The sequence below is a fragment of the Petaurus breviceps genome, unplaced genomic scaffold (genome assembly GCF_028583685.1).
Source record: "Petaurus breviceps papuanus isolate PSGF00001 unplaced genomic scaffold, PetGlider_PUasm1.0 90633, whole genome shotgun sequence".
Taxonomy (NCBI): Eukaryota; Metazoa; Chordata; class Mammalia; order Diprotodontia; family Petauridae; genus Petaurus; species Petaurus breviceps.
The window spans coordinates 5,596,367-5,611,171 of NW_027187293.1; the positions used below are offsets into that span (position 1 = coordinate 5,596,367).

Consider the following 14,805-nt stretch of genomic DNA (forward strand, 5'->3'; position numbering starts at 1 on the left):
AGAGAGACAGAGACAGAGAGACAGAGAGACAGAGAGACAGAGAGAGAGAGACAGAGAGACAGAGACAGAGACAGAGAGAGACAGAGACAGAGACAGAGAGACAGAGAGACAGAGACAGAGACAGAGAGAGACAGAGACAGAGAGACAGAGAGTGAATGGGTGACTCTCTCTTCAAGTATTTGTGAGGTTACATTATATATGCAGTTCAAACAATGGCCTAATGATGTTTGCCTGATTGGCATCACTTAGGCAATAGATAGTCTCTAAGAAAAGGGCAATTTGAGATGTATATAAGAAGGGAAATCAATCTAATCCTGGGAATTGAAAACCCAACTTTTGGGCAGACCTAAAACAAGATTTTAGGGGAACCAAAATGGGATGGGACCTAAACATTCCTTTCAACAGTTCCACTTCCCTGGAAAACCTCTCAGTTTAGCCTGATATATATGGCAAGCTTTATGGGTTACACAATTATCTAGACACCTAAACTAGATTCAAATAATGTTAGCAAATAATAAATAATAATCCACATTTTTCCTAGTATTTATAAATGAAAAAGTTTATTTATTTGCCCAACAATCAGCTAATTCAAATATGACTCTTGGTCAGTGATATAGCTTTGATTAAACTCATACTATAAATTAAACACTGTGCTATGTTCTGGGAATATAATGAAAGCTGAAAGACTGCCCTGGCCTTAAGGACCTCACAAATTAATGTGGGAGTCAACATGCAAACATCTAGGTAGAATTGGGATACACATAAGGTAAATTGGCGATTATCATCAAGAGAAGACATTAAGATTAAGGAGGACTGAGACATAGACTTCTTGGAGAAGGCAGGCAATTAACTGAGATGTGAAAGAAATTAGAGAAACTAAGAATAGATAAGAAAAGAGAAAGTACTAGTCATGGGGCACAGTCAATGAAAACACTCAAGAGTAGAGAGATGAACCATTTTGTGTGATCCATGTTATGGTGGACATTATTTTATTTTATGTTTTTTAGTATTTAAAAATTATGAAAACAAGCATTTCCATAACATAGTACAGTAAAAATAAAAGATGATTACATATAAAACTATATATCTACTATGTACATCTTGCTATTCCTTTCAAATATGAAACAAAATCATCATGTAAATTTCTTTTTTCTTCCCCTCCTCCCACCCTGCTGTAGAGATGGCTACCATTAGACAAAAATAGGTGTATTTATACACATACAAAAATATGTGCATGTGTGTATGTGTATATATTTGTGCATATATGTAGCTATATGTGTATACTTATTCTATATGCCTATTTTGCAATTCTTTCCCTGTATGCAGATAGCATCATTCTTCATATGTCTTCTGTAGTTAATTTGAGTATTTATGAAAATCAAAAAAAAGTTCTCTCAAAGTCATGCTTAAAATAATATTGTTTTACTGTTTACAATGTTCTCTTGTTTCTACACATTTTGCTCTTCGTTATTTCATGCAAGCTTTTCCATTATTTTCTAAATTCACTGAGTTTGTCATTTCTTCGAGCAAAGTATTATTCAATCACAGTAACATACCACGACTTGTTCAATCATTCCCCAAATGATGGAGGACTTTAAAAGTCAAACAGAACTATTTATATGTGATCCTGGAGGCAAGAGGGGGCTGATATTGAGTATGAAAGTCACATGTTTAAACTTTTGTTTCAGGAATCTTAATGTAGCAGCTGAGTGGAAGGAAGATAAACTGGAGGCCAGGAAACCAATGAACAACTTATTGCAGTAATCCAGGCGTAAGGTGATAAGACCCTATTCTAGAGTAGTGGCAGTAACAGAGGAGAGAAGGGGGCACATATAAGAGATTTTACTAATTGAATATGGAGGTAGTGGTGATGGTGAGAGAAAGTAAGGAATGAAGTATGACAACTAAGTTGAGATCACAGATGACTTGTAAGTTGTTTGTATTCCTGACAATAATAGATAAGTTAGGAAAAGGGGAAAATGGGGGGGGGGCAGATTTTGAGTTCAATTTTGGATATGTCAAGCTTAAGATTTCTATCAGACACCTAGTTTGATTTTTCCAGTAGGCAGTTGGAGAAGCAAGTCTGGAGGACATGAAAGGTGATAGGACTAGACAAATAAATCTCAGAATCTTCTGCTTAGAGATGGTAATTAAGTCCATGGATACTGAATTAAACAATTGAAATATTATAGGAGAGCAGAAGAGAGCCCACAATAAAGCCTCTCTATGGAGATAAATTCCAACAAACTTTGCAAACAATCAGAGAATATCCAAATACCAAAATGTCAATACATGACTTTGTAAGCAAAACTTGAAAAGGAGTAGGGAATTCAGGGCCTTGGTCTCAGACTTCAGGATGAAGAAAGACCTAAGAGAACCCAAATACAAAGAACATTGCTCTGAGACCAAACTGTAAAGAAAGAATATGGCAGGTTATTTAGTTTATATTTTGTGCCTTCAGTCTGGAATTTTCTCCACGAGTTGGTCAGGAGTCTGTGTACCTAGAGAGAAGTGTTGTTTTCAAAAATTGGAAAGAACTACAGAAAGGGGGAGGAAACTTAATTCATGAGTACCAAAAATATATCAAGGGGATCTAACCGAAGATTAGTTGGCAAAAATGTAATAGTCTGAAAGTAATCTTGCAGCAGCCTGTAAATATTAGAGTCAATAGAGAAAAGTCACTGATGATTGTTTTTGCCAGCTGTGAATTGTACCCAAGCCAAAACATCTAGGTGAATATGAATCTCTGTATTTCATGAAATAGTTATTTCATCTCCAAATCTCTCTTTATTTAGGACTCTTAGTAATATCCTTTGTTTTAAAGTTGGAGTTAAAGAATTTCTTCTTGTCCCCAGCATCCCTGCATATACAAATACTTCAGTGAATTTTGTATGTGTATGAGTGTGTGTGTAATGATAATCATTTAATATCATTTTAATAACCTCAATAAGGGCCAGGGCCTGAACTAATCAACCAGAAGAAAAGCCTGAACCTAACAGCTTCTTTGTTCTCTGAGAAAACTCAAAGAATACCTCTTCCTATGACAACAATGACAGACAGGGCTTACTTTATGGCCATTAAGGTTAAGACCCTTACCCTGAGGCACTAATTTGAGTAACGGGACTTTATCTTATGTTAATATTATTGGACATATACTATGTCTTGGCATGTTAATGATAAAGTAAACACGGATATCCTGAGTCCTAATTTCAATTCACACTTTGTCAGCTTTCTTATTTTATTGTATTTGTCAACTGTCCAATTAAGAAAATTCGTTTCTTATACAATAATTAAACATTTAGGGAGATCATGAATTTGAATGACATAGCCACCCTGAATTTTGATGGTGCTAAAGTGTACTTAAGCTTTCTCATTCTTTTGTTCGGTCAGTCAGAACTTAAGTTTTGGCTCCTTGTACATATAAGCTTGATAGCTGCATCGAGTTTTAAGGAAATAAATGATAAATGTATATCACCTAGTCTTATATGTACAGGCTTGCTAGCTTCATCTAGCTTTAAGGGAATAAACAGTATGAATTTGCATATCACCTAGCCTGTTTGCCTCCTTTAACCAAACTTTAAGGTTAACAGTGTGTGTGTGTGTGTGTGTGTGTGTGTGTGTGTGTATGCTGTAACTTTGAATTTAAAGAGGGATTTGAAGAGATACATATGTATAAACACAAATATATAAAACCACATATAAATATCTTTATATTTACATATCTGTATATGTAACAGTGTATCCATCTATTCATCTATCAATCTATCCTCTATCTTTAAAACATTTTCACTGGATATCATTTATTCCCCCACCCCCAAATCTGGAATTGCCTCCTAATCTCTGTCTCCTTGCCTCCCTGGCTTCCTTAAAACCCCAACCAAAATTCTATCTTCTTAAAAAAGTTTCTCCTTGGGGGGCCAGGTAGCACAGAGAGTAAGAGCACCGGCTCCAGTGTTGAGAAGACCTGGAGATCGAGTCCCGGGCTCGGACACTTAGCACCCACCCAGAAACACCTGGCCGTGTAACCTTGAGCAAGTTACTTAACCCCAATTGCTTAGGGGCGGCCAGGTGGCTCAGTGAGTAAGAGCACCGGCTCCAGTGTCGGGATGACCTGGATCAAATCCGGGCTCAGATACTCAGCACCACACCCAGAAATAACTGGCCGTGTAACCTTGAGCAAGTTACTTAACCCTGATGGCTTTAAAAAAAAAAGTTTCTCCTGATCCCCCTTAACAATATTATTGCCTCCTCGGCATTGATTATTCTCACTTTAGCCTGTATATAACTTGTTTGCATGTAGTTGCTTCACGCTCTCTCTCCCCTATTAATCTGTGATTTCTTTGGGAGCAGGAAGTTTTTTGTCTTTCTTTGTATCCTTAGCACTTAGCACACTGTCTAGTTTACAGTAGGTGTTTGACAAAAGATTGGTGACTGACTTAATGATATAGATAAAGATGAGAAAGCTAGGTTATACAGTGTACAGAGAGAGGGGCCTAGAGCCAAGGAAGGCTTGAGAGACTTAAGAGCTCTGTGGCCAGGAGCAAGTAATTTAAACTATAACCCAATTTCCTCACGTGTAAAAAAATAATAAAAATAACTTTCTCCCACGGTTGTTATGAGTTGAAAATGGCACAGTATTTGTAAAGTGGCTGGCATACTTTGAAGTGATTTATAAATTGCTTGTTGTTGTTATCATTTATTTGTTTTTACCATTATTGCCTGAAATTGGTTTTAAAAAAGTAAACATAAGTAATTTTTTCACAGTATAGAACACTGCAGATATAAATATGTGTTAGTCATTTCAAGTTATATTTACATATGTATTATGGACAACACAAAGGAGATTTTTTTTTATTCCAACTTTAGTCAGAGTTGATATATGTATGCATATATATGCGTATGGTGTATGTAGGTTTAAAATATAGAATCCCTCTTTAATTAAGATTTTGGTATTACTTTTTCTTTGATTCAAACTTGGAATTTTGATAAAGTTGCAGATGAAACATTTTCTTTTAGCCTCAGGATGTGTGCTTGCATTTATTTTTGCATACTTGTCTAATAACAGAAGGATATATGTATATACATATAATACAAAGGTTTCATATGACATCACTGTATTTATAAATGTAGATTACCTATAGATAGACAGATAATGTCTCTAATTTTTTTTATTAGGGATTTTAGAAATGTTATCTTTGATTTCAAATTAAAAGTATAATATGTCTCAACTTGTTAAAATATTTGTATATATGCGTGTGTATATATTCTGGGGTAAAGAGGAAATGTTTTAACTATAGCTTTGAATCAAAGGAAAAAGAAAAAGGTAAAAACGGTAACTGAAGAAAGATTTGGTTATAGTGTGTGTGTGTGTGTGTGTGTGTGTGTGTGTGTGTGTAAAATCTACTTTCTAAAACAAACTTCATGGGAGATTGGTTAACATCTTCAGAATTATACTTCAGCTGAGTGTCATGCTGTATTAAAATAGTTATATTAATCATCTTACTTGTTTAAGAGTTACAAAGTGTGACAAAGGAGATACTATGGGATCTGTAATTCAGCATTTTACTTTGGGAAAGAGAGAAAAAAAATAAACCAGAATAGGCATTGTTGCCTGAAATGGAGAAGAATTGAAATTAATGGCAGTATCTTCTTTCTTCCTCCCATTGGTACACTGCAGATATAGTTTTGTATTAGCCACATGTACAAAGGGAACAGAGGTAAAACTATTTTTCAGGGGCATTTTAGTGAGATGAAGGATGTGGCCCAATATGAAAGTTCTTAATTTATTTTAACAAGTGCTTGTGAAATTGGAAGTGATCAGCCAGGGATATCATTGTACAAAATTTCAACAGCATATAAATCATTTCCTTGTATGCCAAGAAATGAACTATGATACAGCTGCTGTGTACCTCAGACAAATGATCTTTTTACACTATAAGCCTCTTATACATCATCTACTCTAAGATTTAAAGAACAAACTTTCATGAAATATTGATTTTTCCAGCTTAGATTCACTTTATTTAAGAAATTTTAAATTCACTGTGTTAATGCTGGACACAAATCTGTTCTTTTCCTCGAAAATAATAGAGGGATTTTCAACCATTGTATAGATTTATTATTCTGATTTGCTTTATAAAAGTAAATATGTGCTAATTTATCATACTTTGACAAGCATATTTTTCTTTTTTTTTTCTTTTTACTCTTCAATATCAGAACAGAACTATTTATACTTACATTGCAACATACCTAGTGAAAGTAAGTCAATTGAAATGACTTGTTCATTAAGTCCTACTTGTATAATGATTTGACAAGATGGGATAAGTTAACTCTTTCAAACAACTTACCAGTGGAGTTATTCCAATAGATTTAGGAACACTGGTCATGCTGAGAGTATATGAAATAGAAAATGGTTAGAAATATATAAAAAAAATCATTATAAAGAATCTCCATAATATTAAAATGTAGAATAAAAGTATATATCAGTTCTGTAACTCTGACTATGATATTTCATAGAATGATACATAGGAAACACTATTTAAAATGACATGATTTAAATTTGCATGCAATTACTTCTTATTAATGGATACATGCAAATGTTAACATTAGTGCACTATGTTGTCATTTTTGTGACTTATTTTTGCACATGGCAAAGCAAATATTCAGTTAGTCAAAGAACATTTATTAAATATCTCTTATGTGCCAATCATTGTACTAAGCAAGGGATACAAAGAAGTGAAAAAGGCTGTCTTTGCTCTAAAGGATCTTACTTTCTTAGATATGGTTCAGAGGAAAATCATATGAATTCTTCAGATAATAGTTTTCTCACTGGTAAAAATCAAGTGCAGATATTGTTACTACTCGATGCTTTAAAGTCTATTTTAAAAAATTATGTGTAGGGGCAGCTAGGTGGTGCAGTAAATAGAGCTCCCACCCTGGAGTCAGGAGGATCTGAGTTCAAATACGGCCTCAGACACTTAACACAAAAACTAGCCATGTGACCTTGGACAAGTCACTTAACCCCAATTGTTATTTTACTAAAATGGATATGGAAAGAGATATGACTTTCATCTGTTGTGCTGAAATATATTGGAAATACTGTATGTAACATTATGGTAGTGGTTAACACTGCTATGGTAGTCTTAACACTAGTATGGTAGTGTTCATCTTTAAAAAGTTTGGTTAAAGCAGAGGCTATGTGAAATACATTTACAGTATTTATTCCCTTATACTAGCAAACTTGCATGTACAAGGAGTTAGAAGCCAAATTCTAACTCCTGAACAAAAGACTGAGAAAGCTTAAATACATTTTAGAGCCAGCTCAATTCAGGATCAGATTTGTGATAACCACAAAGGGATTTGCCAAAACATAATACATGCCCCACAAAATATTTAGATAAGAAAAGGTTCCATTATTTAAGATAGTATCTTAGGTTCAGAGTCTCATCCTTGGCAGAAGAAAGAATGCTCTTAAGTTAACCCTGTCTGGGGTTATTTACATAGGAAGAGATATTCTCTGAGTTTACTTGGAGAACAAGTCCATTTGGAATTTAATATCTCTATTTTCCTCCTGCAAGGAGCATGTCCCAAGATAATGGGAAATCCCACTTTCAGCCCTATCTGGTCCCTGAAGCCGCTGACATAGGAAAAGGCAGTTTTTAAAACAAAGCAAAGCAATCTGTTTGATTAATTAAGATTTTGGTCAAAAATATAATATTTAATGATTATCACTAGATAGAGCTTTGGTCTTAAAGTCAAAAGACCTTGGATTTAAGTGTTAGTGCTGATGTTTTTTAGTTGTGTGTTTCTGATCAAGTCACAAGTTCTACAGACTTTAGCTTAGTCATCTGTAAAATTAGAATAATAATACTTGACATATCTATGTTTCAAGTTTGTTGCGAGAGAAATATTCGTAAACACGATGTATGTGTTTATCCACACCTATACATTCATAAATATTGGTAACTGTCATTCTGCCAATGCAGATCTTCAACTTTTCAGCACCTTCTAATTTAAAAGTTACCTTGAGCACTAACAGTTTAATGTACTTGTCCAAAGTCATATGGTCATTATATGAATACTTCCTAATTCTAAGGTCTGCTCTTTTTTCACTATGCTTTGAGCTATTAGCATTAAAATTTCTGAGAGTCATGATGACAAAGAGAAAGTGAGAGAAGGAAACAAGCACTTAAATGCCAACAATGTGTCAGGAACTGTGCTAAGTGCTATGTTATTATTAGCCTGTTTGAACTTCACAACAAGCCTAGGAGGTCAGTACTGTTATTATTTTTTTTTATTTTATTTTACACTCAAACACCAGAACACAAATACAGGAGAGAAAAGAAACAAAAACATATCATAAACCTAAAAAGAAAGAAAGGAAAAAGCATGTCATCTGCATTACAGAACATAAAAGGTTTCCAAATATGTAACAATAAATTTTCATTTCAAGAAAAGCTATATCAGCACTACACATTGTGTTGAGAACTGTCCATCTTTGCTTCCTTGTAAGTTTTCTTTTATTCTCTGCTGCGTACTTTTTTCCTTTGTTCTTCTCCTACACACACACACACACACACACACACAGAAGCCTACAACTAAGTTTGGATATGTCTCTCTCTATAGCTGTAGATATTAAACATATACATATATACATACACATATAAACACATACTTTCCCAAACAAATTCTACTCCTGATCTTTGTTTTTATGTTTAGGCATATTTCTTGTTTCCTATCCCTCCTGCTACTTCCACTTTCTATCAGCTACCTTGCCCTCCTATTACTTGCCTATCCTGCTCCAAGGATCCCTTCTTTATCCTTCTATTCCCACAAATGTAAACATCCTTCTATATCCCCACCTTTTACTTGTTCCATCATGCTCCCCTCTAAAGATCCCTCCCTTGTCCTCTCCTCCTCCCTGTTCCCCTACCATTTTGTTTCTTCTGAATTTAGAAAACTTTTATACTTTTCTAAATATATATGCATTGTTCCCTCTCAAACCCATTCCCTATGAATGTAGGTTACTAGAAGTACCAGCCCTCCTCCCCCATCTAATTCCTCTGTATTGATTCTTTCTCTTGAACCTTATTTGTCTAAAATAATTACTATTTTTAGCTGTTCCTAAATGGTTTTACTCTTTAAATTCATATCATCCTCAGGTTTACCCCAATTTTTTTTATGAGCTACCCAATTGTTAATAAGAATCTTACACATACTATATATATATATATATATGTATATATATATGTAAATGGTCTGTCCTTATTGAATTCCTTATAATCATTTTTTTGGCATGGGACTAATATTTCTCTTGGCTCTTATATGTCAAATATTCCATCAAGTTCAGCTTGTTTTTTTTTTTTAATAAAGTCTGGAAAATCTGATAGTTGATCAAATGTTCAATTGTTTCACTTAGGACTATACTTTACTGGGTATGATATTTTCAACTGGAGCACTAGTTATTTTGTTTGTGGATATATACTATTCCAAGACCTGCAATCCTTTAATGTCTCCACTGCTAGGTCTTATGTGATTCTAACTGTGGCATCATCACATTTAAATTGTTTTATTCTTGTTGCTTTTCATATTTTATCCTTGAACTGGGGGTTTCAGAATTTGACTATGATATTACTATGAATTTTCCTCATAGGATCTCTTTTAAGTGGTGATGACTGAATTTTTTTTCTATTTTTACTTTCCCCCTTTGTTCTGATGTTTCAGGACAATTTTCTTTGATTATTTCTTGCAATATTGTATCAGAATTCTTTTACATCACAACTTTTATTTATTCTGATTATTTTTATGTTTTCTCATCTTGATCCATTCTCCAAATCTATTATTTTTAATAGGATGTTTCACTTTTTAATTATTTTTCATTATTCATAACTAAATTACTTCTTGATCTATAATAATTATAATGGCTTCAACTTTACCAATTCTAATTTTCCAGGTGTCATTTTCTTCCTTAAGGTTCTGTATCTCCTTTTCTAATTTATTAACTTCCCTTTCATAATCTTCTTGCTTTTCTTGAATTATTCTCATTCATTCATTTATTCATTTTAGATTTTTGCTCCATCTCTGTCATTTGATTTTTAAAATCTTTTTTAAGATTTCTATGAATTCTTTTTGGGCCAGTGACCATTTGATGTTACTCTTTGAAGGTTTCTTAACTTCAATATCCTCCTCTGAAAATGAACCCTGATCTTCTCTATTCACATAATAGCTTTCTATGGTTGGATTCCTTCTTTTTTGCCTATGCATATTTTTTGTGGTAATAATTTAATTATTGTAATCACCTCTAGCCCTGTGGTATGAGGGATGGTACCTCTTGCCCCAGGTTTTCAGTTATCCCCAGTAGCCTGGAAGCAAAGCCAAACCTCTAGCCTCCTGTAATTGCCCACAGTCAGGGGCTTTCTGCCCCGGCTACTTCTGAACTCATCAGGTATAGGCTGGTTCCTTTTCAACCCTACTTCTTCGTGAAGCACAGCTGGGTCTGTTGTTCCTTACCAGCAGAGGTTACCTTGATATTCTAGGGCTCAAACACCCATCTCCCCTTACTATCCCTATCTAAAAGTTCCTTTTGCTGAGGCAGAGGCAGTGTCCCAAACCAACTAATCCCAGTGCTTGCTGCCAGTTATTAAAACTGATCTTAGCCTGGAGGTGTTTGCTCTTCACAGGGACCAAACCTCATCCTGGGATTTTTCTTCTGATCTTCTCAAACTTCCCAGGAAGACACCTGTTGTGCACTTAACCTTATGTATTTTTACCTCTTACTTTGTTTGCCCTAAAGTGCTATTTTATCTCTTTTTTTTATGTACCAGCTGTTTATGATAAATATCTGCATAACATGATATAAAAAGTCAGACAAAGAAAATGACTACATAAGTAACCTCCGATCACAGTACTTTCAAAATATATAATCATTAGTAATCTTCAGAGAAGGCATTGCTTCATTAACATTCTGATCTAGTCGATGATATTACACAGTTTTGGAGCAAAGACCATCACACCATTTTCTGCTCTGAACCATTAAGAAGATCTTTCTTTTGTTATGATATGTGATATACACAATAGCAATCAAAAGAGCAAAAATAATGAGATGAAAAAAGAAATGGCTGTCTTCCTCTTCTATATTTGATGATGGAGACTTAAAGGATTTTGTATCATGAAAATTGTTCAGATTAACAGTCTGTTCAAATCCTGCATAACCTGTATTTTCTTGCATTTGCTCATCTGTTATCATCTCTGCTATTGGGAGTCCATTCATAGTCTTGCTCTCCATAATCCCCATTGTCCAAAGCATCGCTGGATACAGATGGAGAACTATTCAGTGTAAGAAGTTCCTCATCCTCTATTCCAGTATCTTCAGTAACATCAGCTGCCATTTGGGCATGGTATTGGTGATGGAGAGACTACCGATGTGGTCACTTCATTTTTTCCTGAACTGGGCACAAAGGCTGGGGCACTGGTCGTGGAAACATTAAGTTTGGTGTGGCTAGACCCGGCTTCCATAGTATTTGAGGGCTGTTTCACAGTCACTGGTAATGTTAGATTCTCTTCAGCGCCGAGCAGCGCCGGGAAGACGAGCAGCAGCAGCAGGAGTAGAGGCAAGGCACTAGCAGGGAGGTCGGGGCGGCGGCCTTTCCTGCAGGGCCACTTCCATGGTCCTGCGGGCGGGAACGGTAGCCGAGGCCGGGACGGGCAGCGCCGACCTGCGCGCCAGTTGCTAAGGCCTGCCTATTTTATCTCTTTTGTGGGGGAAAATCTTTCGAGCTTGGAATTTTCTGACCTACTCCACTATCTTCCCAGAATCCTCTCCAAGTAATGTTATTATTGCCTTTTTTACAGTAAAGAAAACTGAGACAGATTTTTTTTTTAAGTGACTTACTCAGGGTCACAGGTCTTCCTGATGCAAGGTCCAGAGTCTATCACTGTACCACTCCATTGCTTCCTAGAAGTCCAGAATAGATTGGTTAAAGTCCTGCCCATGACACAGTAACTATATAACTATGGGCAGATTACTTAACCTCTCAGTTACCCAGATATCACTCTACATCTCTCTAAAACTGTCAAGTCAAGTCAAAAGAAATTCTTAAATACTTTGGATGGTTCAGGAACTGGGTTATTCACTAGAAAACAAACAGAAAAAGATAAAAGCAGTCCATGACTTCTAGATACTTCTTTGTTCTTTTTGGAACCACCACCCCTCAAATACATGTGAGCATGAATGTCCATACTTACACATATATATATATATACATATATGTAATGTATATATATATATATACATACATATGTGCATAAATATATACATACGAATATATGTAAAATATATGCATATGTATGGAAAAAGACAGACAGAGACAGATAGGATTCCAAGAGGAACTGATAAGCAGAGAAAGATGCCACCTTTAGAGGAATCTACTAGGGTGCAGCTGAAGCATTGTTGCAAACTCTATATAGTAGGAGGAGGGGGAAAGGAGAAAAGTGCTGAGATTTAGCAGAGTAGCAAGAATTGTGACTACAATCCTTTTGATTTGGATGTGGGGTTTATCGTTCTCATTTACATAATTGCTATCTGAAATTCCTTTCATTTAGCTCCAAGTGATTCATTCCACAATTAGTTCTTGTGATAAAAGAGAGGTTTCCTAGATCCCTATCATTTAGGCTGGGTTAGCTTTTCCTAAAGTCCTGTCCCAAGAAGTTAGCCTATTTCTTTTCTAGAAAAAATTGTTGAAAATGTCTTTGAGATTTGATTGGCTAAAGAGACTGGCTTAGGCTGTTGGCCTGTCTTCCCATTTAGCTGACTTCAAAAGCAACCTACCTCACTCTCTGAGGCTTCGAACCATGAATCAGCGTGTGACCAAAAACTTCAAGCGTCACTTGGCTGAACCAATGTAGCATCCTCTCTGAACATCCTAGTCAAATATCCTTCCTCTGTATTGTTAAACTATTCAATAACTTAAAATTATTTAATATTATTCTAATATTGGACCTAAACTACCAGTGGACTGGCTTGAGTCAAAACCAAGAAAAAGCTTTAAAATTCTGATGACTCAATGGAGTAACACATTAAAACAAATCCATGGGGAGGTAAAATCATTCCACAAGTAAGAATAAATAAGCATCAATTAGACTACATGAGTAACATGTATATACTTTTGTAGTTTAATAGTGAAAAGAGGAAAAGAGAGCAGGGGGAGAGTAGTTTCCCAAATAAGGAGAGGAGATATAAAACAAACTGAATGAGTTCAAAACTTTGCCTGGAAATAGTCCTGTATATCTTCAAATGGACAGGCATGGCACACATGCATGCATACACACACACACACATGCACACACGCACAGTATTTTTGTAATGCCTATTTGTAAATGCCTGCAGCTCTGCTTCTCATCATTTGTGAAGGAAAAAAAAAATAAAGAACCACGGCTCAAATTTTTTGTATGCCATTATGTCAAATAATTCTCTAAACTCATAGTAAGCACTTCAGTAAATACTAAATCATGATTTATTCTCAGAAGATTTGTTAAGGTATTGCTCTGTAGTGAATTTGTCAAAGCAGTGGATGGGGTTAAGACAATTTTAGCTTCAATTAGATAAACAGGCTTTTTCAATTTATTTTAGATTAGACATTATGATTCATGATGGTTATTTCTCTTATGTAATTGTGGAGCAGTGAACTCAAGGTTTATCTGTTAGAGATTTCCAAGATGCAATTTCTCTTGTAAACTCAGGATGTTGGGTAAGATGTGGGAGTCAGCTGATATTTACAATCACAAAGTTTTTGATCTGAAAGGTAGATGCTTTTGGTCCCTGCCTCGAATTTCATGGTTATGGGGAAACTTCCAGTAGAGAATTTCTCCATTGATGATCAGCCAATTTGACTATTAATGATATTCTTAGGAAGTTGACTAGGTAACTGAAAAGTGAGTTACTCATGCTCACAAAAGCCAGTAGTAGTGAGAGGTAGAGCCCAAATCATCCCGAACCTAAGAAAGAGTGTCTATCCACACATCAAACTACCTCTCAGGATGAACCTTTGATTCATTCTTTTCTTTATTACATGACTATTTTATATAATGCACTCTTTTAGATGGTTGAGAGACATAAAGAAATTTAAGAGGCTTAAAATCCAGTATAGTGATAAGACATATGCAAAATATGATAAATACATATATGCTAGATTTTTAAAAATGCAAACCAAATTAGAATGTTGCCAAATAAATTAACCAATAATATGACCAAGAAGTTATGTTAGAAGGAAATTTCCAGCAATTAGAAAGATTAGGAACTATGTCATTGCAGGTATATTGAATGATAGGAGAAGTTTTTAGAGGTAGAAGGAAATGATCTAATTCGACCTGGTCACGCATATGGAAAACCCAACTGCCTGATAAGAATCAATCTTCATCAAGGTGGCTCACTTCAATCCAGGTTTTGGGCTGATGAGGCAAATGGAGAGAAAGATGAAACAAGCACTAGTCATGGTAGGAAAAAAAATTACCTCGGTATGTAAATCTAGGAGTTTAACCATATCTGAGCGCTTGAAGATCTACACTTAGAGTCGACTTTTACACATGTTAATTGCAATGATATTCATGGGTGGAGTAAGATAGTTGATTTTTAGTTTAATATTTTCTTTTGAATAGCATCTATTTTCCTTTTGAAAACAACAGCAATCACCAAAACAGACTTGCGTTAAAGGCACTGGTAATAGGCCTTGTTCACAGGACCTAGGCCTTCTCATGTTCAAAGTGACACTTTGGAAGCATAGCAGATTTGTTGTTGGGTTGGGTAGGTGGTGC

The 14,805-nt window shown here is 35.2% G+C and overlaps 1 pseudogene; it reads right to left on the reverse strand.

Annotated features, from left to right (window-relative positions):
• Positions 1-10,794: 10,794 nt before the first annotated feature.
• Positions 10,795-11,717, reverse strand: LOC138143225 (keratinocyte-associated transmembrane protein 2-like; annotated as a pseudogene).
• Between the last annotated feature and the right edge of the window lie 3,088 nt (positions 11,718-14,805).